Here is a 27,598-nt window from a genome sequence, read left to right as displayed (position 1 = left end):
TACCCTTGAGCTGCCTGTGCATGAGATAGACCCAAAGCAGCATAGCAAAAGTTTTGAGAATTGAACTAAGATTTAAACCACCAACCGCGTCTCAGACTAACCTTTTAGAGATATATGTGTTGAATAGACTCAAAACAGCATCAACAAGGTTTAATAACTGAACTGAGATTGGACCACTGCTCATAGAAACTGATGTTGTTGTTGTTGTTCAAACAATGTTTATTATTTGTTTATCCCTCCACTGAACTAACCCCCCCCCCACACACACACACACCCCCAGGAGATTATTTGGAGGGGGTCACAACCTAGAGCCTGGAGTCTGAAATCTAAGCTGCCTTCCTGACTCATTTTGTGGCTTAAGTGGGGATAAGTTAGAACTGGTGTCTCCTTTTGGATACTGCACACGGGGGACTTAGGCACACACATAAAGGTAGCCACACCCAGGAGGGTTGACTGGCAGTCTGGAGTACAAATTATACCGATAAAGGCATTTTTACTTCAATAGGGGGCTGGGAGTGCTATAAGGGTGGAGAGTAGTTAATTCAATGGAGGAGTTATTTGCAAGTTGCAGAGAGAAATAAAGGAAATACACTATAATGAGCCACCTGCTGTATGTCTTTATTATCGCAAGGGGAAGGTGACAGAGGCATCATAGGTAAAGATGCCTGTAGCGATTAGGCCCAGTACCCCTGCGATGATTGTGGAGAGGTTTCCTCTCTCAATAAGGACAATAATGGAGGTGATCAGGAAAAGTATCGCTGCTATGAAGGTTCGGAAGAAATCACACCAGGGCCAGTTGACGATAGTTATCTTGGTGTGCAGGTTACACGAGTAGAGGACCAAGAAAAACACAGCAACGATCTCCTCAGCCACTGAAAGGGAGGAGTATTTTGGTGCTGAGATACTGAAGCATATCAGCATCACCAAGCAGACTATAATCTCAGCAAACAGAAGAACTCCCTTTTGGGTGCTCCAGAAGTTGGTGCAGGTGACCCAGCAGCTAGGGGCCGAGTCGCGTCGGGAATCCGTCATAGCTTCCACTCTAGTCCCTGGGAGCACATAGAATCTGCTCGCTTCCCTGTGCGTTGGAGAACGCTGCACTTCCACAGGACTTGCCCACCGTCTAGAAAGTGATTTTTAAAACTTGCAGTCTGAAACTGAGTTGATCACTTGCTAAAGCAGTAATAATGATAACAATAATGATAATAATAATAACATCCCTTAGAAATTTTAACAAGATTCATATCTATACAATTCAATATTCAAAAATTCCAGAATGTAATCCAAAATATTTGACAAGCAAAGAACAAGGATAATGTGACCAATTATCAAAGGAAAACACAGCCAACATATGACAATCCCAAGATGTCACAGATGTAGAAAATATAAAACAAAGACTATTGTTAGCTTTATTAATTTAAATTTTTTAAAAATTACAGTTGACATTCAATATTATCTTAGCTTCAGGAGTGCAGCATACTGGTTAGACATTTATATAATTTATGGAGTGACATCCCCCCTGCCCTCCATAAGCCTAGTACTCACCTGACACCATATACAGTTATTACAAAATTATTGATTATACTCCCGGTGCTGTACTTTATAGCGCCATGACTATTTTGTAACTGCCAATTTGTACTTTTTAATCCCTTCCCCCTTTTTACCCAGCCCTCCAACTCCCCTCCCATCTGATAACCATCAGTTTGTTCTCTGTATTTTTTAGTCTGTTTCTGTTTTGTATGTTTGTTAGATTCCACACATAAGTGAAATCATATGGTATTTGTCTTTCTCTGTCTGACTTATTTCACTTAGCATAGTACCCTTTAGGTCCATTCATGTCACAAATGGAAAGATTTCATTCTTTTTTGTGGCTGAGTAATATTCCATTGTATATATGTACCACTTCTTCTTTATCCAATCGTCTATTGATAAACACTTAGATTGCGTCTATATTTTGGCTACTGTAAATAATGCTACAACAAACATAGGGATGCACATATCTTTTCGAATTAGTGTTTTGGATTTCTTCTGCTAAATACCCAGAAGTGGAATTGCTGGATCATAAGGTAGCTCTATTTTTAATTTTTTGAGGCGACTCCATAATGTTTTCCATAGTGGCTGCACCAATTTGCAATCCCACCAACACTGCATGAGGGTTTTCTTTACTCTACATCCTCACCATACTTCTTTGTTGATTTATTGATGATAGCCGTTCTGACAGGTTTCAGGTAATATCTCATTGTGCTTTTAATTTGCATTGCTGGTGATTAGTGATGTTGAGCATGTTTTCAAATGTCTATTGGCCATCTGTATGTCTTCTTAGAGAAATGTCTATTCAGGTTCTCTGCACATTTGTTAATCGAATTGTTTGATGTTTTGGTGTTGAGTTGTATGAGTTCTTCATAAATTGTGGATATTATTAACCCCTTATCAGATGTATCATTGGCAAATATCTTCTCCTATTCAGTAGGTTGTCTTTTTGTTTTGTTGATGGTTTCCTTTGCTCCACAAAACTTTTTAGTTTGATGAAGACCCATTTGTTTATTTTGTTTGTTTGTTTGTTTCCCATGCCTGAAGAGATATATAAAAAAAAATTACTAAGAGCAGTGTCAGAGTGTATACTGCCTATAATTTCTTAAAGGAGTTTTAGGTTTCAGGTCTTAACATTTAAGTCTATAATCTATTTTGAGTTTATTCTTGTATATGGTGTAAGAAGGTGGTGTAGTTTCTTTTATTTTCTTCTTTTTTTTGGCATCTATCTGTCCAGTTTTCCCAACATCATTTATTGAATAGACTGTCTTTACCCAGCATATATCCTTTCCTCCTTTGTCTTAGATTGACAATATAGGTGTGGGTTTACTTTTGGGCTCTCTGTTCAATTCCATTGATCTATGTGTCTGTTTTTATGCCAGTATAATGCTGTTTTGATTACTATAGCCGTGTAGTATACAAGGTTGGACAATTAAGTTCGCAAACTCATCCTAGAGAAAGTTCTACATACCTCATTGCTGAATATCACTATGGTCACCTTCAAAATACTCCCCTTGGGAACCTATGCACCGGTGCCAGTGCCTAGTCAATCCTTCAAAGCAATTTTGGAACTCTTTACCTGGAATGGCCATCAGAGCTGTCATCGTATTACACCTTGATGTCCTGAATGTCATCAAAATGTGATCCCTTCAATATTTTCTTTATCTTCAGGTAAAGAAAGAAGCCATTGGGGGCCAGATCAGGTGAGTAGGGAAGGTGTTCCAATACGGTTATTTGTTTACTGGCTAAAAACTCCCTCACAGACAGTGCCATGTGATCTGGTGCATTATCATGATGCAACAGCCATAAATTGTCGACAAAAAGTTCAGGTTGTCTAACTTTTCATGCAGCCTTTTCAGCTCTTCTAAATAGTAAACTTGGTTAACTGTTTGTCCAGTTGGTACAAATTCATAATGAATAATCCCTCTGATATCAAAAAAGGTTAGCAACATCGTTGCAACAAGTTTGCGAACTTATTGTCAGACCTTGCTTGTAGTTTGACATTAGGTAGCATGATACCTTCACATTGTTCTACTTTCTCAAGGTTCCTGCATCCATTTGGGGTCTTTTGTGGTTCCATATAATTTTAAAAAATTATTTGTTTTATATCTGTGAAAAATGCCACTGGTACTTTGATAAAGATTGCATTGAATCTATAGATTGTTTTGGGTAGTATGGACATTTTACCTATATTATTAATAATTCTTCCTATCCATGAGCATGGTATAGGCTTTCATTTATTTGTATCTTCTTCAATTTCTTTGTTCAATGTTTTATAATTTTCTGAGTACAGGTCCTTTACCTCTTTGGTTAAATTTATTCCTAAGTATTTTATTTTTCTTGATGCAATTGTAAATGGGATTGTTTTATTAATTTCTCTCTGATAGTTTATTACTGGTGTATAAAAATGCAACTAATTTCTGAATATTAATTTTGTATCCTGCTACTTTACTGAATCCATTTATCAGTTCTAACAGTTTTTTGGTGGAACCTTTAGGGTGTTCTAAATATAGTACCATGTCATCTGCAAATAATGGCAGTTTTACTTCTTCCTTTCCAATATGGATGCCTTTTCTTTCTTTTTCTTGTCTGATTGCTGTGTCTAGGACTTCCAATACTATGTTGAATAAAAGTTGTGAAAGTGGGACATCCTTGTCTTGTTCCTAATCTTAAGGGGAATTCATTTAGCTTTTCCCCATTGGGTATGATGTTAGCTGTGGGTTTGTCATATATGGCCTTTATTATGTTGAGATATGTTCCCTTTATTCCCACTTTGCTGAGAGTTTTTATCATAAATGGATGTTGGATTTTGTCAAATGCTTTTTCTGCATCTATTCATATGACCATATGATTTTTATTTTTCATTTTGTTTATGTGGTGTATTACATTAGTGATTTGCAGATATTGAACCAATCCTGCATCTCAGGAATAAATCCCTTTTAATCATGGTATATCTTTTTAATGTATTGCTGAGTTTGGTTTGCTAATATTTTGTTGAGTATTTTTGTATTTATGTTCATCAAGGACACTGGCCTATAATTCTCTCTCTCTCTCTCTCTCTCTCTCTCTCTCTCTCTCTCTCTGAAATGTGTCTGTCTGGTTTTGGAATCAGGGTAATTGTGGCATCGTGAAGTGAGAGTCTTTCCTCCTCTTGAATTTTTTGGAATAGTTTGAGAAGAAAAGGTGTTAATTCTTCTTTGAATGTTTGGTAACATTCACCTGTGAAGTCATCTGGTCCAGGACTTTTGTTTGATGGGAGATTTTTGATTACAGATTCAATTTCATTACTAGTTATGGGTCTGTTCAGATTTTCTGTCTCTTTGACTCAATATTGGAAGATTGTATGTTTCTTGGAATTTATCCATTTCTTCCAGATTGTCCAGTTTGTTGGCATATAATTTTCTTATAATTCTTTGTATTTCTGGCATGTCAGTTGTCACGTCTCCTCTTATATCTGATTTTATTTATTTGGGTCTTCTCACTTTTTTTCTTGATGAGTCTGGTTAAAGGTTTATCCGTTTTTTTTATCTTTTCAAAGAACCCAGCTCTTGGTTTCACTGATCTTTAGTATTGTTTTTTTAGACTCTATTTTGTTTATATCCTTGATGATCTTTATTATTTTCTTCCTTCTAGTCACTTTTGGTTTTCTTTCTTTCTTCTTTCTTTCTTCTTCTCCTTCTCCTTTTCCCCCTTCTCCTTCTTCTTCTTCTTCTTTTCCTTCTCCTCCTTCTCCTTCTCCTTCTCCTTCTCTTTCTTTTTAACTACAGAATATTGGGGAAAAGTGTGTTTTCCCATAGCCCATCAGCTCCAAGTAGTTGTCCTTCAATCTAATCGTGGAGGACGCAGCTCAGCTCCAAGTCCGGTTGTCGTTTTCAATCTTTAGTTGCAAGGGGCGCAACCCACCATCCCATATGGGAATTGAACTGGCAACCCTGTTGTTCAGAGCTTGCGCTCTAACCAACTGAGCCATCCGGTCCTCCTGTGTTCTTCTTTTCTTTTGTTCCTTTACTGTAAGATTAGATTATTTATTTGAGATTTTTCTTGTTTTTTGAAGTAGGTCTGTATTGCTCCGAATTTCCCTCTTAGAACTGCTTTGGCTGTGTCCCATAGATGTTTGGTCATTGTGTTTTCATTTTTATTTGTCTCAAGGTATCTTTTTATTTCTTCCTTGATGTCTTTGTTAACCCATTCATTGTTTAGTAGGATGTTATTTAGCCTCCATGTGTTTGTGTTTTTTAGTTTTCTTCTTGTAATTGACTTCTAGTTTCATAGCATTATGATCAGAGGAGATGCTTGACATGATTTCAATCTTCTTAAATTTATTGAGATTTGTTTTGTGGCCTAACATGTGGTCTATCCTGGAAATTGTTCCATGTGCACTTGCAAAGAATGTATATTCTGTGGCTTTGGGGTAAAATGCTCTAAAAATACCAATTAAATCTACCAAGTCTAATATGTCATGTAAGGCTGTTGTGTCCTTGTTGATATTCTGTCTGGATGATCTATCCATTGATGTCAATGGGGTGTTAAAGTCCCCTAAAATTACTCTGTTACTGTTGATCTGTCCCTTTATGTCCATCAATATTTAGGTGCTTCTACATTGGGTGCATAAATGTGTACAATGTTTATATCCTCTTGTTGGATTGATCCCTTTATCATTATGAAACATCCTTCTTTGTCTTTTATTATAGACTTTGTTTTAAAGTCTTTTTGTCTGATATAAGTATTGCTATCCTAGGTATTTTTATTTCCATTTTCAAGAAATATCTTTTTTCATCTACTTTCCATCTATTGTGTCTTTTAATCTGAAGTGGGTCTCTTGCAGACAGCCTATAGATGGATCTTGTTTTCTTATCCATTCAGCCACCTGTAAGACAAAGACTTTAAAGCAGATACTATAATAAGCTCCAAAAGTTAAAAAAACACACACACAAAAAAAAACACATGGAATAAAATAAAAGGAAAGATAAAACTTCTTAGTAAAGAGATTGAATTTTTGAAAATGAATAAAATCGTCTATAATATAAAATTTACTGGATGAGTTCAATAGCAGGATAAAGATCACAGAGAAAAGAGTCAGTGAACTTGAAGATAGATTAGTAGAAATTATCCAATCTGAAAACAAAGAGAATAGAGATTGGAAAAATTGAATAGAACATCAAGGAATTATGGAACTTCATCAAAAATTGAATATTTATAACAATAAATAAATCTGTGTGAAAATATTTGCTCAAAAGATATTTGAGGAAATGATGGCTGAAAACTTTGCAAATTTGGTGAAAGACATTAACTTGAAGATTCAAGGAGTTTAGTGGACATAGAACAGAATAAACTCAAGGAAAACCACACCCAGACACATTATAACCAAATTGCTGAAAACTAAATGTAACGTAAAAATCTTGGGCAGGGTCTAAGTTGGTGGTGTAGGAAGACCCTGAACTCACCTCTTCCCATGGACACATCAAATATACACCTACATATAAAGCAATTCCTCCTGAAGAAGAACTGAAGGCTGATTGAACAGCATTAGTACAACAAATGATAGAGGGACCACATTGAGAAGGGTAGATGAGATGGAGACACAGTAACACTGGGAACCTCACCCTCATGCTGAGTCCTGTAGTAGGAAGGAAAACCATTGAGGGGCCAAGGCATAGACTCACCCACCCCGGGGCACAGCAGAACAAACAAACAAACAAACAAACAAACAATCCAGTAGTTTATAGGGCACATAGACTATAGGTGAAGTAAATAAAATTTTTTACAGTGTCTGCCAAATGACTGGAGAACTGGTGGAATTCTCTCCAGGATCAGAAGTGCTGGTAAACATGATGTTTTACATTCTCCGTTATAGCCCTGCATGGGATATAGCCCTGCACTGTCCAGGTGCTCAAGCTGGCTTGCCAAGGCTGCCTCAGTGTGTCCTGGGCCCCTGGCCCACCAGCTTCAATAGTTCCTCCAAAGGTAGCCTCAGTGTGGCATGTCCCAGGATCCCCTGGCCTGTGCCCATCCCAGCTTCCGCCATCCCACTGGGCTGGTCCTAGTGTGAAATGTCCTGAAATCCCATGACTATGACTGCTCCAGCTCCAGCCATCCCACCAGGGCAGCTCCAGTGCAGAGCAACCTTGGACACCCTAGCCTGTATCTATTCCAGCTCCAGTTGTTTGTCAAAGCTGCCTGGCACACAGTTTACATAGGGGTCACCTCTACATAGGCCACTCCTTAAAGACTGGGAGAGGTTGCTGTTTTGCCTTATTCATAGAAACAAATACATAAAGTTAAACAAAATGAAGAGACAAAGAAATATGTTCCAAATTAAAAAACAAGCTGGAACCCCTAATAAGACACAGATAAGTAATTTACCTGATAAAGAGTTCAAAGTAATGGTTATAAACATGTTCACTGAATGTGGGAGAAGAATGGAGGAGCATGGTGAAAACTCAACAAATAGAATATGTAAGAAAGAATCAATCAGAGTTGAAAAATGCAATAACTGAAACAAAAAAAAATTCTGGAGGAAATCAACAACAGATTAAATAATACAGAAGAACAGATCAACAATTGAGAAGACAGAACAGTGGAAATCATCCAATTAGGAGTTTTAAAAATGAGGATAGTTTAAGGGACCTCTGGGGAAAATAAAGCATTCTAACATTTACATTATAGGGGTCCCCAAGGTAAGACAGAGAGAAATGATCAGTAAACATATTTGAAGAAATAGTACCTAAAAACTTCCCTAACCTGGGAAAGCAAATAGACACCCAAGTCCAGGAAGCAGAACCCAGAGAGGAAAACACCAAAACGTATTATAATTAAAATGGGAAAAGTTAAAGATAAATGAGAATATCTTGAAGGCAGTAAGAGAAAACCAACTAGTTACATACAAGGGAAACCAAAAAAAACAATTAGCTGATTTTTCAGAAGTTTTGCAAGCAAGAATGGGGTGGCAGGATATATTTAAAGTGCTGAAAGAAAAGATTTAGAACTAAAAATATTCTACCCGGCAAGGTTATCAATCAGAATTGAAGGAGAGATAAAGCAAAAACTAAAGGAGTTCATCATCAATAAACAGTCATTAAAAGAAATGTTAAAGGGTCTTCTTTAAGTGGAAAATAAAAGACCATAACTAGAAATAAGAAAATATATGACAAAAAAAAAAAAATCTCACTGGTAAAGGCAAATATATAGTACAGACAGGGAATCAGCTAACTTAAAAAGCTAGTATGAAGGTTAAAAGACAAAAGTAATGAAATGAACTATAAGTACTCAAATTAAAGAGATGAAAAATACGACATCAATAACATAAAACATAAAGGGGGGTAAAAATGTAATGCTTTTAGAATATGATCTAACTTAACTGACCATCAGATTTAAATAAACTGATATATATATATAACCATCAGGAATGAACATAAACAAAGAAATACTCAGATGAAGGTAAGGTAAACTAAGAGAAAACATAGCTAGCTAAAAGAAATGCTAAATTACATATATATATATATATATATATAAATTGTAATAGTTATTTTCTTTTCTTAAAATGTGTATACATTTTTTTGGCACCCTCTGTGACAAAAAAATGTATACACATTTTAAGAAAGGAAAACTGTTTTAAAATTGTAGTACTCAATATATACCAACAACAATAGATGAATACAAGTCACATTTGACTTCTGCAATTACAAGAGGTCCTCAAAGTGGTTACCATCAGTATCTAGGCACTTCTGATTATGGCGAACTACTGCTTGAGCAACATTGACCAAAGTGTCCACTGGTATGCATTTTTTGGCACCCCCATATATACTCATATATATATATCAGTGTATTTAAAGCTGATGGTCAGATATACACATATGTATGTCAATATACATGAACCTCATAACCACAAACAAAAAACCTATAATACATGGACAAAAAAATAAAGAGAAAGGGAACCAAACATAACACTAAAGAAAATCATCAAACCATAAGACAAGGGACCAAGAGAAGAGGAAAGGAGCAGAGAAAAACTACAAAAACAATTAACAAAATTGCAATAAGTACATACCTACTAATAATTACTTTAAATGTAAATGGACTAAATGCTCCAATTAAAAAGACACAGGGTGGATGAATGGATGAAAAACCAGACCCATCTACTTACTTGTATGTGCTGCCTAGAAGATATTCACTTCAGAGCTAAAGATAATAACGTTAACAATGATGGTTCCTCATCAGAAACCACAGAGGCTAGAAGACAGTAGAACAACATCTTTAAAATGATAGGAAAGAATTGTCAACCTAATTCTATATCCAGCAACAATAACCATCAGGAATGAACATAAATAAATACTCAGATGAAGGTGAACTAAGAGAAAACATAGCTAACTAAAAGAAATGCTAAATTATATATATATATATATATATATATATATATATATATGGTTACAAGAAGTGGAGTACAGCATTAGGAATAGATGCAGTGGAAATGTCAGAGGGGTAGTAGATGGCGGGACTATCACTGTGTGAGGGATATAAATGATAAATATCTAACTATTACATTGTTTTGTACACCTGAAACTAATAAAAAAATGTTAAAAAAAAAGGAATAAAATGCTAAAGGAAGTTCTTCAGATTAAAGGAAAATAATACCAGATGAAATCTGGAAATTTAGGAAGGAAAGAAGAACAAAAAACAGCAATATCTAGGTAAATATCGAAGACTGTGTTTTTATGTAAGGTTCTTTAAAATACGTATAATTGCTGAAAGAAAAATTCTAACATTGCCTGATGGGGTTTTTAATACATGTTGATTTAATACATTTGACAGCTATAGCATAAAGGGGGAGATTAAGGGACTTATATGGTTGTAAAGCTTCTACATATTACTTAAATGGTAAAACATTAGTTTAAGCAGACTTTGAAATGTTAAGCATCGCTGTTGTAATAATTAGAGCACAGAGTCTCAACTTGGGGTGATTTTGTCCACAAGGGTACAAGTGACAATGTCTGGAGACAATTTTGACTGCCATCACTGGGGAAGAGGTGCAACTAGCATTTAGTGGGTAGAGGTCAGAAATATTGCTAAACATCCTACAATGCACAGGACAGCTGTCCAGAACAAAGAATTGTCTGGTCCAAAATATCAGTAGTATTGAGGTTGAGGAAGTTTTCCCTAGAAAAATGAGAGAGACAGAGACAGAGAGACAGAGAACTAAAAAGTAGTATACAAAATAAACTACCCAAAAGAAGACAGGAAAGGGAGAACAGGGGAACAAAAAATCAGAACAAACACAAAACACATAGCAAAATAATAGACCTAAATCCAACCACACCAGTAATTACATTAAATGTAAATGGTCTAAAGACACCAATTAAAAGATCAAAGTAGTCATATTGGATTTAAAAAATCTACATGTTTGTCTCAAGAAATCCAGTTTAAATATAAGGACTTAGATAGATTAAAAGTAAAAGAATGGGAAAAGATGTTCCATGCAAACAATAATCAAGAGAAAGCTGGAGTGGCTATTTTAATATCAGTCAGAGTAGACTTCAGAACAAGGAATATTATAAGGAATTTGTACAAAAGGATATTACAGATTTATAAAATGGTCACTTTATCAAGAAAATATAATAAATCTAAATGGGTATGCACCTAATAACAAGGCTTTAAATTAAATACATGAAGCAAAAACAAATCTTGACAAATTTAAATAAATCAGAATTATACAAAGTGTGTTCATTGATCATAATAATTGTATTAAAAATCAGCAACAGAAAGATAGTTCTTTTTTAGTTTTGCATGTGGATACCAAGTTGTTTGATCACCAGTTGCTGAAAATCTATCCTTTCACCATTGAATTTCTCTGGCATCTTTGTTGAAAATCTATTGACCAGTTTTTATGAGTCTATTTCTGAACTCTATTCTATTTAATTGATTTATATGTTTATTTCTCTCTTTTTTTAGTTTTCATTTGTATATTTCTTTTCTTTTTTTTTTTAAATTAACGTTTATTGGGTGACAATTGTTAGTAAAGTTACATAGATTTCAGGTGTACAATTCTGTATTACATCATCTATAAATACCATTGTGTGTTCACCACCCAGAGTCAGTTCTCCTTCCACTCCCATATATTTGATATATGTTTATCTTTTACCAGTGATACAATATCTTGATAACTGTAGCTTTATAATGAGTTTGAATGAAGTATGGTAAGTGTTCTCTTGTTTGGCTATTGTAGGTTCTTGGTTTATCCATGGAAATTTTAGAATCAGCTTGTTAATTTCTGCAAAATACTCTGCTGATATTTTTATTGAGATTTCATTAACTCTATAGATCAATTTGGGGACAATTGACATTTTAATAACATTAAGTCTTCAAATCCATGAACACAGTATACTTTCGATTTATTTGGGTCTTTTATTTCTTACATCAATAACTTATAATTTTAGCACATATTTCATTAGCTTATACTTAAACATTTCATATTTTATACTATTCTATAAAGTATTCTTTTCAAATTTCAATTTCTAATAGCTCTTGCTAGATTATAGAAATGCAAATGATGTTTGTATATTGACCTGTGACTTTCTTAAATTCACTTATTAGCCCCAGTAGCTGTTTCCTACATTCTTTGGGGTTTTCTATTTGTTGTCAGCCGATAGAGACAGACTTATTTTGTCTTTTTAATCTGTATTTATTTAATTTCTTTTTATTGTGTTATTGTACTGGCCTGGACCTTTAGTACAGTATTGGATAGAAACAATGAGGGTGGGCATCCTTCCCTTGTACCGAGTCATAAGGAAAAACATTCAGTCTTTCACTAATATGTTAGTTACAGGTGCCCTCTATTAAAATGAGGAATTTTTTTTCTATTCTTGGTTTGATAAGCTTTTAAAAAGTTTAAATATGGATGCTTTTTTGCATCCATTAAGATGATTGTGTAATTTTTCTTTTCTATTCTTTTGATATGGTAAATTACATAAGTTTTAAATGTAAAATCAACATTCCACATTCCTTGGCTAAACATCCAACTTACTATAAAGTATCATTTTTATATATTGCTGGATTCACTTTACTAACATTTATGTTTATATTCTCTTTCTTTCCCTCTTTCTTCTTTTCATTGTTTGTTTGTTTCACTGTCATGGTAATGCTAGCCTCACACCAGACTGTGGTAGAATTCTTATAATATCTTTCACTCACTAGTGAAACCTGCAGTTTGCTAAAAGTTTAAAAAAAAATTTTTTTTTTATTGACAAATATTGGGGAACAGTGTTTTTCCAGGAGCCATCAGCTCCAAGTCAAGTCGTTGTTTTCAATCTAGTTGTGGAGGGCGCAGCTCACTGGGCCATGCAGGAATTGAACTGGCGATCTTGGTGTTATGAGCACTGCGCTCGAACCACTGAGCCAACGGGCCACCCACCGGTGGCTCAGCTCCAAACTCAAGCCGTTCTTTCTCACTGGTCCATGTGGGAATTGAATCGAACACCTTGGTGTTATAAGCACCAAGGCTCTAACCACGGAGCCAACCGGCCGCCCTTGTTGAAAGTTTTAAGCCATAAATTCCATTTCTTTAGTAAATATTCACATTATCCATTTCTTCTTGAGGGAGCTTTGTTAATTTGTGTCTTTCAAAGAATTGGTCTATTTCATCTAAGTTATTGTATTTCTGGGAATTAATTTTTCAATTATTATCCACTATTGTCCTTGTAATGTGTGTAGTGTTTCTAGTGGTGGCCCTTCTTTCATTCCTCATATTAGTAATTAGTATTTTCTCTCCTTCTTGGTTTGACTAGAGTATCATAAATTTTTCTGATCTTTTTAAGGAATCAGCTCTCGGTTTCATTGTTTTTTTCTGTTTTCAAGTTTATTGATTTCCATTCTTATTTTGTTATGTCCTTTCTTCTACTTGCTTTGCATTTAATTCGCTTCTCTTTTTCTAGATTCTTAAGCTGAAAACTTGGGCTATTAATTTTAGACCTTTGTTCTTTTCTATCATCAACATTCAGTTCTATAAATTTGCTTCTAAGTACTGGCTACATTCCACAAATTTTTATATGTTGTATTTTCATTCAATCCAACATACTTTCTAATTTGCCTTGAGATTTCCTCTTTGATATGTTGTTTATTTAGAAATGTGTTGTTTAATTTCCAAATACTTGAACATTTCCCTGATATCTTTCTATTGTTTCCTTGTTCAATTCTAATCTGGTCAGATAATGCACTCTGTATGTGGTTTTCTTTCCCAACTGATTTTTTATTGTGGTAGAACATGCATAACATTTACCATTTTAAGCATATTTAAGAGGACAATTCAGTGGCTTTAAGCACATTTACGATGTATAACTATCACCACTATCTAATTCTAGAACTTTTTCATCATCCCAAAGAGAAACTCTTCATCCATTAAACAGTAACTCTCTTTTCCTCCAGCCTCTGGTAACCTCTTTTCTACTGTCTCCATGAATTTGTCTATTCTGTGTACATTTTTAATACTTTAAATTTGTTAAGATTTGTTTCATGGTCCAGACTACAGTCTGTCGTGGTAAATGTTCCCCGCCCCCCATGTACATTAGGAAAATTTGTGTATTCTGCTGATGGTGAAATATTCTGTGAATGTAAATATGGTCAAGTTGGTTAATAATATTAGTCTTTTATACCCTATTGATTTTTTATTAAATTGTTCTATTCATTTCCAAAAAAGAATTATTGATGTCTCCATACATGAATATGGATTTTCCCTTTAGTTCTATTAGTTTTGCTTCATATATTTTGAAGCCCTGTTGTTAGGTATGTACACATTTAGGATTGTTTTACCTTTTTGATGAGTAACCCATTTAATATTATGTAATGTTTCAGTTTATCCATGTTAATAGTTCTTTTTCCAAATCTTCTTCAATATAAGCCCTCCAGATTCGTGAACTGGAAGTACTCCATTTCACAGTCCCCAGTCAAATATCTTAATCTAATTTTGTCAGATAACTACATTAGTTTACATGTTTCTAAAAACAGAACTACTTGGCTTACAGAACACTCTGAGAGCTGTGTAGAGACTAAAATATATGACCTCCAAGTAGAAGGCAATCTCACATTAGCAAAGGAGACAATATTTGGAAAGCATTTTATGTCTTTTAGTTGAAATAGTAGATTGAATGAAATTTGAAACTCTGTATGGAACTCTTGTGTTTTTACTTACATTATGGGACCTCTAGCCTGTTTTCTTGTCCTATACTTCCCCCAAACTAATATTCTAGTAAACGTCAGTGGGACTGAGCATTAGAGTGATTCCTAATGCCAGAGTACACACAATCCCACTCCCTAAATGCCAACCTAAATTCCTGAGGGAGCCAGGATTGACTTGATATCTATTTCTGGATCTCAGAATAGTTGAGAGTTTTGGTTTGTTTTTAGTCCTAACAAGGCAGCATTAGCTATCATAGCTTGGGGGAAGAAACAGAATCACATCACCACCTATTCAGAACTGTTATTTCCGTGGCATGGAACTTAAAAAAACAAAATACAAAACTACAAACCAAAAAATAGCTCTACTGCCTACAGAAAGGGAAAACTATCTTTGCTGTGATTTGGCAGAAAAGTTAAATCATGAAAATGGGGAGTATCTTTTCTGAGTCTCAAATTTCTCATCTGGCATATGAGAATTATGATAATGCCTGCCTCAGATGGTGGTTGTGAGAAACAAATAAGATAATTGATAAAAATAATTTAATAAGCTGTAAAACTCTTAGTAAATATTAGTTATTAATACTGTCTTTTATATGCACCAATAAGATTTATCATCTTAATGATTTAGTTTTAATTGAAAAAGTTGATACTTTTATTTAACTATATTTTTTTCAAATTCCTTTTTTACTTTATGAAGAAAAGCATTGGCATTTCAGCAACTTTTTCTTTTAGTTTTACTGAGATATAATTGACTTACAGCATTATATAAGTTTAAGGTGTATAGCATAATGATTGTATTTACATATATTGTGAGTAAATTATTTTTAAAAGACTTTTATCCTTTATATTAATTCATCTGCTTTCTATTTTGAACAAGATGACTCAGTCTATCCACATTATTTTCAATGAAGCCATTTTCATTTAAAGGTATTTTAAGAATACAAAATATTTCCACAAATATACACGGTACATCTTATCTTTTAAAGACTAAATTTGAAAAGCTAAAAATCTTTCCTCAGCTATTTCCAGAATATATTGTGCATGAATACTAGTCTTCAGGTTCTCAGAATTCATATCCAGTCATTATTACAGCTCAAGATTTTATACACACACACACACACACACACACACACACACACACACACACACACTCGGTGCCAAAAAAAAAGTATACACATTTTAAGAAAGGAAAATTGCATTAAAATTGTAATACTCAAAATATACCAATAACAAAAGATGAATACAAGTCACATTTGACCTCTGCAATTACAAGAGGTGCTCAAAGTGGTTACCATCCGTATCCAGACACTTCTGATTATGGCGAACTACTGCTTGAGCAACGTTGATCAAAGTGTCCATTTGTATACATTTTTTGGCACCCCCGCTACATATATACATACATACACACACATATATATATGTCTGTATGTTTTACGTAAGGTCAGTTGGAATATAGTTTTACTGTGTAATTCAGCTCTTTAGCATATGCAAACATAGTTTTAAAGTCTATGCACACATAGAATATGTGTTTTTGAAATATATGAGATTGACAAGAATAATTTTAAAAATAAATTATATTTTTAAATAGTTTATTTAGCACAAATTGTACTAAAATGTTTTTACATTATTCAGAGTAATTTAAAGATTTTAGTGTGCGTCAGCATCATCTTTTTGAAAATCATATATTAACATGAACGTGACTGTTTATAGAAGCTATAAAAATACTGTTCAAAGCATAACATGGAAAACCAAATTAAAGAAGAAAGTTCTCTAAATTAGCTTCCCTATTTAGAATTTATTGTGATTGAGATTTTCTTTGCAAGTATGAAGCATAGGTATTTTTAAATTATTTGGTTATCTCAATTGCTTACATTCTGAGTAAACTGGAGTTTTATATATTCTTCAATCAATAGGCAACTAGGGGAAGGAGAATGCATTCATAATGACTAGGAGTTTGCATTTGTGAAAGATGGAAACAGTCATTTATAAGTGAATTGTTCATTTCATCTTTTTAGTTTCTCAATATTAAAATCCAGTGACCAGATATTTAAATTGATGAATTCCAAAAATTAAAAATTTTAATTAAAAGCATGTTTTGTATTTTTCAGAGTTAAGAGACAAATATAGATATTTCACTAAGATATATTATTTATTTTAAGTGTCATAAATTATATGGAATAAAATGTCAGAGAAAGTGTTAGATGAATGTAATAATAATACTTAATATTTATAATTTTAATGATTATTTGTTATATTTACCAATGTTCATTAAACCCTTATTATGTGCCTGGTATAATTCTAGAATTTTATCTGATTATCTCATTTTAGTTATCATAACCCTGTGACATATCCCAGTTTTACAGGTAAAGACATTGAGTCTCAGAATATGAATTAATTTATACATGTCAGGAAGCTAGTATATGACAGAAACATAATTTTCAACAGTTCTCTGACTTCCTCATCTGTGAATTTGCATGTCTTTATATATATTTGTGTGTATATGTCTGTCTTAATATACAACACTGTATTATTTTCACTTGTACTAAAAGAGGAAACTAGGAAATTTGTTCCTTCTCTAGTACATAATGTAGGCTATATATACTTTTAAGGGTTTTCAAAAACATATGGTATATATAGTCACATTGTGTACCTCATCAGCACATTTAGCATTTTTATAGTTCTTTTGCCTCCTAAAAGGAATATGGTTATCTGATATTTTGATAGAAGTGTGCTTTCCTTTAACATTATAAAAGTATGAAAAATATTTGAAAATCCAAACTATTTCTGAGTGGCTAAGAAGTCGAGTTTAGACATGCTGTAAAACATACTAAGTAACTCATAAATACCAGTTTTAAATATTTTTATTTTTTAAAAACTTTTAATAAACTTTGTTTTTTAGAACAGTTTTAGGTTCACAGCAAAACTGAGTGGAAAGTACAAAATGTTCCCCTACATCCCTGCCCTTGACATGCAGAGGCTCTTCCACTATCAACATCCTATTTCTAAGTGATGGATTTTTTATAATCGATGAACAAACATTGGCATATCATTATCACCCAAAGTCCATAGTTTACATCAGGATTCATATTGGTGTTGTACATTCTATGGGTTTGGACACATGTATGATAAAATGTATTCACCGCTCTATTAATAGTATCATACAGAGTAGTTTCCCTGTCCTAAAAATTCACCCCTCTCTTCCCCATAACCCCTAACAACCACTGATATTTTTACTGTCTCCATAGTTTTGCCCTTTTCAGTATGTCATATAGTTGGAATCATAGTATATAGCCTTTTTAGATTGGCTTCTTTCGCTTAGTAACATGCATTTAAGTTTCCCCCATGTCTTTTCATTACTTAATAGCTGATATATTTTTAGTGCTGAATAATATCCCATTGTCTGAATGAACTACAGTTTATCTATTCACTTACTTAAGGACATATTGGTTGCTTCCAAGTTTTGGCAATTATGAATGAAGCTGCTACTAATACAAGGTCTGCCAATTAAGTTAGCAAACTCATCCTAGAAAAAGTGCTACATACCTCATTGCTGAGTATCACTATGGTCACCTTTGAAGTACTCCCCTTGGGAAGCTATGTACCGATGCCAGAGCCTAGTCCACCCTTCAAGGCAATTTTGGAACTCTTTCTCTGGAATGGCCATCAGAGCTGTCATCGTATCATCCTTGATGTCCTGACTGTCATCAAAATGTCTTCCTTTCAATATTTCTTTTATCTTTGGGTAAAGAAAGAAGTCATTGGGGGCCAGATCAGGTGGGTAGGAAGGGTGTTCCAATACAGTTATTTGTTTACTGGCTGAAAACTCCCTCACAGACAGTGCCGTGGGAACTGGTGCATTGTTGTGATGCAAGAGCCAGAAATTGTTGGTAAAAAGTTCAGGTCATCTAACTTTTTCACGCAGCCTTTTCAGCACTTCCAAATAGTAAACTTGGTTAACTGCTTGTCCAGATGGTACAAATTCATAATGAATAATCCCTCTGATATCAAAAAAGTTTAGCAACATTGTTCTAACTCTTGATTTGGACTGATGGAACTTTTTTTGATTGTGGAGAATTGGCTGAGTTCCATTGTGCACTTTGATGCTTTGTTTCAAGGTCATATTAGTACATCCATGTTTCATCACCAGTGATAACATGGCCCAAAACATTGCCTTGTATCTCCAAAAGATCTTTGCAAACTTCGACTCTCCTTTGCTTTTGTTCATCAATGAGCTCCTTTAGGACCATGTTTGCATATAACTTTCTCATGCCAAGATTTTCCGTTAAGATTTTCCTAACTATTTCTCTATCAATATTTACTTGGTCTGCTATGCTTCTCACAGTCAGCCGATGATTTTGACGCAATGATGAATTTTTGCAATGTTTTCATCAGTTCTGCTCGTTACTGGCTACCCTGACCTCTCTTCATCAGTGATATGTTCTCTCCCCTCAGAAAAATGTTTAATCCATTTGTACACTGCCATTTTCTTCATGGCATTATCCCCATAAACGTGGACTAACATGTCCCTGATTTCAGTTCCACTTTTGCCAAGTTTAACAAGAAATTTAATGATTGTTCATTGCTTTAATTCAAGCTCAGACATTCTCTCGCTGGCACACAAAAACATGCAACAACAGGAATGAACACCACTCAGCAAGACAATACCACACATCCACATGAACACAGCTGTGAGACACTGATATATCAAGGTTATGAAGCCTTACCGAGCTATTTGTACCGTGCTGCTAATGTAAGCACACAGTGGCAAGTTCGTGAACTTAATTGGCAGACCTTGTGCATTTAGAACAACATCAGGCACTGAGACATTCTCCTGGGTGGACCTGACCAAATCACAGGAACCTTTAAAAGAAGATGAAGCATTAGAGACCACACTTCCATTGGTCTGTTGCTTGTGGGTGCCTTCTGGGACCTGAAAGTTGTCCTGGACCAATAGCTAGCAAGAAAAGAGGGATCTCTGTCTTACCACCGCAAAACAGTGAATTCTGCCAACAACCTGAATGATTTTGGAAGAGGACTCCAAGCCTGAGATGAGAATCATAGCCCCAGCCAACAACCTCACCTCATTGCAGTTTGGTGAGGCCCTGAGGAGAGAAACCAGCTAGCTAACCTGTACCTGGATTCCTGACCACAAGAACTGTAAAATATATTTAGTGTTGTTTTAAACTGCTAAATTTGTGGTAGTTTGTTACACAGCAATAGAAAATTAATAACAGTTCTTGCTTTTGAGCTTTGTTGGGTGGGACTAGAGCAGCTTTGAGTCTAGGGCTAATATCATCCCATTACTGGCGCAAAACATTTCTACTCAATACTCTGAATTATAAGGTTTTTCACTCTGGCTAGGGGAACAGGAACCATATCCACCAGTGGATTAACTCTAAGGATTATTCCTTTTAATCCACTTGGTTATTCTTTCCCCAGCCTCAGGTAGTTTCTTCACCTGAAGTATGTTAATCAGTGTTTAGCTGAAGACTTCAGGGGGAATCTCCTCAGATCTCTGGAGTTCTTTCTCTTTGCAGTTCCAGTACTTTTCCTTGTAGGAAATAAGCACCCTGGCTCCTGAGACTCCCAGCTCCATCTCCTCAACTCAGGGAGACCAGTGGGCCCTGCCTAGGTTCCTTCTCCCTGATCCATGTGTGGCCTGAAAATTATGTCTAGGTAAGTTGGGACAATCACAGGGTTCATCTTACTTATTCCTCATCTTACATCCATCACTGTCTTTTGTTACTTGTGTATAATATCTTGAAACCATCATTTCATGTATTTTGTCTGGTTTTTCAGGTGGTTCAGGTAAGAGGATAAATCTGGTTCCTGTTATTCCAGCTTGGCTGGAAGTGGAGCTCCAGTGCCGCACTGTATACTTTTAAATCTTGTTTTTGCTCATCGTGTTTGTTCTTCCAGATTATCCCCTTGGTGAACTTCTTATATCCCTAGGACAAGCCAAATGTTACCTCCTCTATACAGCCTAATCCCAACCTCCAGGAAAAAATAATCATTCCTTTCTTTGTGCTCACATGAGCCTTTTTTATCATATTTCCGTGTTTCCCCAAAAATAAGACCTAGCCAGGCCATCAGCTCTAATGCGTCTTTTGGAGCAATATTAATATAAGACCCAATCTTATTTTACTATAATATAAGACCAAATCATATAACATAACATAACATAACATAACATAACATAACATAACATAACATAACATAACATAACATAACGTAATACAATACCAGGTCTTATATTACTTTTTGTTCCAAAAGACGCATTAGAGCTGATGGTCCGGCTAGGTTTTATTTTCGAAGAAACACGGTATGTAGCTAATGGCCAACATCAATTGCTGTATTGCCTAATACAGAACATACCTGTTGAATAAAATAGCATCTGATGATCTTATCAAGGCAGGCCAAGTAGTTCTTATGATGCAAACATATTAAGTAGAAATTCCAGGTTGAATTTTTTCACCACGCTGTTCGTCCACTTCTCATCACTAGTGGCCTAAGCATCTGCCCTCACTCAGGGAATACAAACTAATGCTCATATTAGCTTCACCAGCACACAGGAATGAAGGATGGAAGAAAGGAAGAAAAAGAGGAAAGAAGGCAAGTCTGCTGCACCAAAAGCAACGAAAATCTTTTTTTCAAACTCCTTTTCTTTACGTATTATCCATGCTATTCTTTTCCTTAGTCCATTATATTTAGCTTTGTTAAATACTGGCCTAGAATAATACTGAATAGACTATGTTTCACATCACTGACTTTCTCTTCTATCTATAGAGACCTGCATTCATAGAAAGTGGGTTTCTAATGGGAAGTTACTTGCAATTTTGATAAGCAACATGGTTTAGCCAACCTAAAACATACAAATACAGAAGAATAAAGGGCTGGGGGCTTGTTAGGATGGGGGAATCTGTTGGACTCTGTTATTAAACAATTACTGTTTTCTGAGCATTGTATAGGTGTTTCAAATAGATATCAAGAGGAGTTTGTAGGTCATTTTTTAAAGTAGGAGAGGGAGAAAATTGGATACTAATTTTCTGCCCTGATCTCACTGAGATTTTTTTTTTTTTTTCGGTCTCATGTATTCTTCCTCAAAAGGGCAGAATCCAGGCCTCAGGCAGTGTGAGAGAAGGGGTTAGTCTGTTCTATAAACTGTTAGAGAGATTTAAAAAATAGGCAATCTAATTGACTCATACATGGCTCACCGCCATTTAAATGCTTGCAAAATTGCTTCTTGCGCAGTAGTAGTGACCACAGAGAAGCAGAAGTAAAATGGAAGTGAGGTGAACTCTTAGGAAATGTTTAACAAGACTTTAAAACTTCTCTTAAACCTTAACGTTTAACCTTGTATAGAACGGTCCTTTGGAAAATTAAATACATTTCAATGAGCATACTTAACGTCAAAATTCACATACTTTGCCAACAAAATAATATCTCATTGGTGTTAAAAAAATACATTGTCTTTCAGAACCAAGTGCTGAAGAGAAACAATTTTTTTATCAAGAAAATCTGTGGCTACATTGTTACTAGGGGATTTGTAATCGGCTTTAAACATGTTACTAAAATAGAAGTTAATGTAACTGCTGTGTGCTGTTTATATTTAATTAAACGCTTAAAATAAAATATATTTGGGTGTTTATTTAAGATATCAACACTATGCACATGTAGTACTTTCTCTATATTTACTTTTAACAAAAATATTCTTCTGCTATCTTCTTCAAGACTAACCTTATATTTATTGGCCTTATCTGTGATTATTTCTTAGTTTCTCCCTATGCTCTGCTGAAACTTGCCTCAGGTCATCACTCGGCATCATTTGTTTTTTATTGTCAATCATACTGAAAACAAAAAGTCTCTCATTGGTTTGTGCTTTTCTTTTACTAATTAATGAAATGTAATCAGCTGAAATATAATGCAATTGATTTATAGTTTTTATCTCTAAATTGGTTGGTTGGTCACCAACTTGGAGGTAAGAAACTATTTCCTTCTGTGTCATACTTCATTCTAAAAGCCAAAATTGTCATAATGACAACAATAGCTAGTTACTCAACGTGTTCTTTGTTATAAACAATTATCTTCCCAGTTACCAAAGACATTTTTTTAGGCATCCACTTGAATTTTTTTAAACTAATTTTATTATTTGTTTTATGACTGTCCTTGTTAGTTTTTTAAATACTAATTCACTAGAACTTTATGATATCATTTTGAGTCAAAATGAAAGGCTGAATTTCCTTTAGAGACTAAACTAAGAGCTGACATTCATTATTAAAGTGTTTTTTTTTTTACTTCTGATAATTTAGTTATGAAAAAACTTTTCAACATTTTGTGTATGTGTATATGACTTACTAGACTATGACACCAACTAATAGAAAGGGTTAAACCATTCTAAAGGAATAAAAGTCTTATTTAAGACACAACACACCAATAAACATTTTACTTTTAAAAAGTTTTAAGTATTTAATTTCTTTTATCCAATCATTAAAATTATGTACAATTTTACTACATATATGAATATATTATATACGTAATATATATGATAGCTATACCTATATATCTATACTTATATATCTATATCTAGGTCTCTATATCTATTTATCTATCTATCTATTTATCTATCTATCTATCTATTATCTATTTATCATATATATATATATATATATATATATATATATATATATATATATATAAAGTTTCTGCCCTGGCATCAGAAAATTTGCCCTATGTGCTATGCCATTTTGAGATATTCCAACTATGAGATATTTTGAACATTTTCCAGAACAAAAGTCTTAACCATTCTCATAGAATTTAGGGATTATAAGTAAAATAAATGTGGAAAAGGAAAGCTACAACCTTTAAATCACTACCAGGACATGTCCTGTCCGCTTTCTCCCAGTCTTTATGGCTTAAAACATAGCAGAGGTCAAATGAACTTTAGGGGAAATACTGCACTTCTTAACCCAAATAAGGCAGGGGGAGCAGAGCCATAGATCATGGTGTTAGCCACTACCACCACATTTTTAATCCTTCCTTTAGGAGAGCTAATAATTAAAGAAAGAAACTTATGTCTAGCCGTTTAGATGAAGAGTAAATGTAAATAAATTTAACTCCTACATTGTTGTTCTTTTAGCTTCCAAGACACTGGCTGCTTGGCAGAATGATTTGGTTTCTCCTCCACTTCCAGGTTTACGTATATGGGCCTGGCTTTACTCTGGAACAGAAAGGCTGTCACTTCAGTTTTGCGGGTAAGCCCTTTACCTGTGTTGACAGAACTCCACCAGGGAGGCCAGGCAAATAAATGTGCTTGTTGCTAGGACACCAGGCTGTTTCCAGGGCAGCAGGACATTGCTATTTGCTATTCTCCTGACTATGAACACTACACCTGTTCCTTAAGAAATATGCTTGTTTTCCTTCATTATAAAGCAAACACTTACTAGGAAATAACATAACTGCATGGCTGCAACTTCACTGTAGCTTTCCAGGAGGAATATAATAGACTAAATACAATTCAATTTATGAAGGGAATTCACATAGTCATACAACATCTAAGTCTTCATATGGAATAACATGTTTATCTGATTGTTTGAGTCACTATTGTATGTACAGCCCACCATGTGCTACATAGGAAGTAAGGCAACAATACATATTCTTTTAAGGCCTCTCCAAGATTGTTCTACATGTGCTCATGGGGTAACTATCTTTTTGTGAGTTTTTCAAAGACTACATGTGGTGGCTTGCTATGGAACTCACCTTTTTTACACTCTTACTAGCTTCTAGTTGTCACCAAAATTGCCATCACTGCTGTCTATGACTGCTAACTAGAGCCAGGACTAGGTGCCTAGGTACAAAAGTGAAGGAGGCCCTCACTTTCAGGGTCACACAAGTACCCTGATGCCAACATTTACCCAAAAGTGGTAAATACTTGAGTCAAGTATGTCAAGATTTGTGTCAAGAGCAAGTCTCCTATTACTGATGAAATCACTAATTCCAAGGGTTCTTAATCTCTGAACTCAGTTTTAACTGCCTCCTTCATTGTCTCCCCAATATCCTAAAACCAAAGCATACGCCTGCAGGAACTGGGCTGGAGAACAATTTCATTCACGAAACGGCCTTGTTCAGAACCATCCTTTTCCCTTAACACTGATTGTCCAAGCAGGATCCTTGGTCCTCCATGTGAACAAACTTCTATGGCCCAGATATTGTTCCTTGAAACATGCTCACACATTCACCTTGGATTCTAGATGAATAAGATTCAGGTTCAAGATGAAACTTCAACAGCACATTATTTCCACTTTTTGGAAAGCAACTTCACTTGATACAGTACCTACCTAATGTGGCAGTAAAAGATATTGAGGACCCTCCCCACATTCTCTCTGGAAGCCTCCTTACCCACCCCACCAATAAACTAGGTTGACATTTGTCCTTTATCTGCCAACATCTACATTTTCTTCAAGAGAAAAGACACAATCTAATGTGCAGACCTTCTCCCTCTCCAGTGTCTCCACCTTCCAATTCCAGGATATCACAAGTACAGATGAAAAGAAAAGCCTGTCTCAGTGGCCATATCTCTGCCAGCAGCACCTCATAGCCATTCAAAATGCCCAAAGACAATCTACTTACCTCCAGCATCAAACAGCACACAGTCTTTTCAGCAAAAGGATCGAGGGACAAACCATGCGTTCAGGTTCCTGTAGTCAGTTTAGAGAAAATTCCTTACTTAGTGAAGGCAGATGGTGCCAAAGTCAAAATGACCTCTGCAGCCACTGCTGCGGTCACTGCCTGCTCTCTCTCATCTTCAGCTGTCTTCACCCCACCCTTAATTAAGCCAGTCTTGATGTCCAATCAGTGCCACCTTCTCCAGAGAAGATCTTAAATGGCAAAGGAATTTTGTCCTCCACAATAGACAAAAAACACCAAAATGGTACCAAAAACAACAACAAGCCTTACAGGAGACGTTCAGAGAGAGAATTTTACCCAAATAAACACTGTGGAGAACTGGATCCCGAGACAAAGAAATCTTGCACAAGATCCCTCACCTACAAGACATATTAGCTAAGCCATTTGAGGCCAGTCACCAGCTGGAAAAAGCAATTTGACCTCCTTCTGGCGGAACACAAAGCCAAGTCCTGGGAAAAAGAAGTTAAAGATAAAGAACACCTCCAGACTTCAGCAAGGGAAGTCTTCCAAACCAGTCCAGGCTGGTGTACAATTCTCTGCCAGGATCTTCAGGGAGCTCTGGGCCAAACCTAAAGTTGCACAATCCAGGCTACCTAACTCTGTGCTTCCTAGACCATCATCTGCAAATAGCACAAGCAGCAGGACATCTTCAAATCACAGTGGCTACACTCTGGAAACCCCTCTGCCCATAGTTGGAGGTGACCTCACCAGGCGAATGTTGAGTGATGAAGGGGAGATGGACAGAACCGAAATATCTGAGAAGTCAGACTGTCATTTCTCCATCCACCACCTTAGACTGCTTGTGTTTTAATCATTCAGGAGTCGCCTCATGGGACAAGGGTACTATGTGACAGAAGATGGGATCGTTTTCGATTTGCACTAAACTCCATGGTAGAAGAACACTTGAATTCACAGATGTGGCAGCACAGAAACCTGACCCACAGAGCACCAGGTCCCTCCCCCCATTTCAGGACTTGCCTAACCAATCTGCTGTTACTGAGCAAAATTGGGGCTGCCTGGGTGCCAACTCTGGAAAGCGTAGCACCCCACAGCCCTCTCAACATCGCTGCCTAAACCCCAAGCCCCAACATGCCAAACCTGAAGGGCTGGCTGCTTCATTAGGGAGAAAAGGAATGGCTAAGACTCTTTTGTCATTGACAAGCATTTAATTCTCCATCAGGAGATGCCAACGTACTATTCTCTTTCAGCCAGGAAGATCCCCCGTGTGGCAGATAGCCCAGGCCCTCTCCAGTAGTCACATCACCATTTCTGTTCCAGCATCCGTTTTACGGCCTTTCAGCAACCCCAGTGCTGTGTATCTTCCTTCATGCTGCCATCAGTGCTAGACTCACCTCTTCTTACATAATGACATCAGCCATGCTCTTAAACACAGCTTTTGTGACATCGCTGGGCCTGAGCACCCTGGTGTCACACGCCACAGCTTTCCCTCATGTGGTTGCAACCTTCAGCATCATGGACTCAACCTTCAAGGCCCCATCTGCTGTGGCCCCGATACCAGCCGTCATCCCTTTCCCATCCCACAAGCCATCCAAGATCAAAACCAGCAAATCCTCAGACGTCAAAGTCCTGTTTGCCTGTAGCAATGAGGTTCCAACTAACAAAAAAAAAGGAAACTGCAGTCCTCAACTTCCTCTTTTTCCTCCTCATTCTCCTTGCAGACATCCCTCTGGTCTCCATTGTCAGGCCCCCACAAAAAGAACTGAGCTTTGAATGCCAGTTCAGCTTTGAACTCCTACCAGGTGGGCCCTCCCTGTAACAGTCTGCCTGTGCACAACTCAAACAACGAAGTGAGCCCACTCAGTGCCAAACTGGAGCCCTCAGGACGGACCTCCTGAGGTCCGTCCTGAGGGCTCGGTGAGCGGCAGTGACTCCTGTTCCCTCTCTCTGGCCGCACACAATGCCACATCTTCTCTGCTCCTCACGTTTGACAAGTTAGAAGGAAAAAAGTGTAAGAACTCAAGTTCCAGTAGGAAAGCCTATAAAAATCACTAAAATTCCTGGTTTGAATAGCTTTCACAAAAAACACCTGCCCAGCCTTCTTGCATTGGTTCCAGATCTAGTTAACAGTGCCCCTTCTCTGTAGGTTGGGGAAAATAGCAGCCTAGCTTTGTCACAATCCAGCCCTTCAAGCACGTCCAGCCCAGGACACAGCAGACAGATGACCACAAATAGAAGGGACAGTATAAGGACTCTTCCATAA

General features: G+C 35.9%; 2 pseudogenes; one reads left to right on the top strand and one right to left on the bottom strand.

The window, feature by feature from the left end:
* Positions 1 to 599: 599 nt before the first annotated feature.
* LOC109452338 (proteolipid protein 2) lies at positions 600 to 25,643 on the bottom strand (annotated as a pseudogene).
* On the top strand, positions 25,172 to 27,598 carry LOC109452330 (ataxin-7-like protein 1; annotated as a pseudogene).

The sequence above is a fragment of the Rhinolophus sinicus genome, linkage group LG09 (genome assembly GCF_036562045.2).
Source record: "Rhinolophus sinicus isolate RSC01 linkage group LG09, ASM3656204v1, whole genome shotgun sequence".
NCBI lineage: Eukaryota > Metazoa > Chordata > Mammalia > Chiroptera > Rhinolophidae > Rhinolophus > Rhinolophus sinicus.
This window is presented reverse-complemented; position numbering and strand designations above follow the sequence as displayed.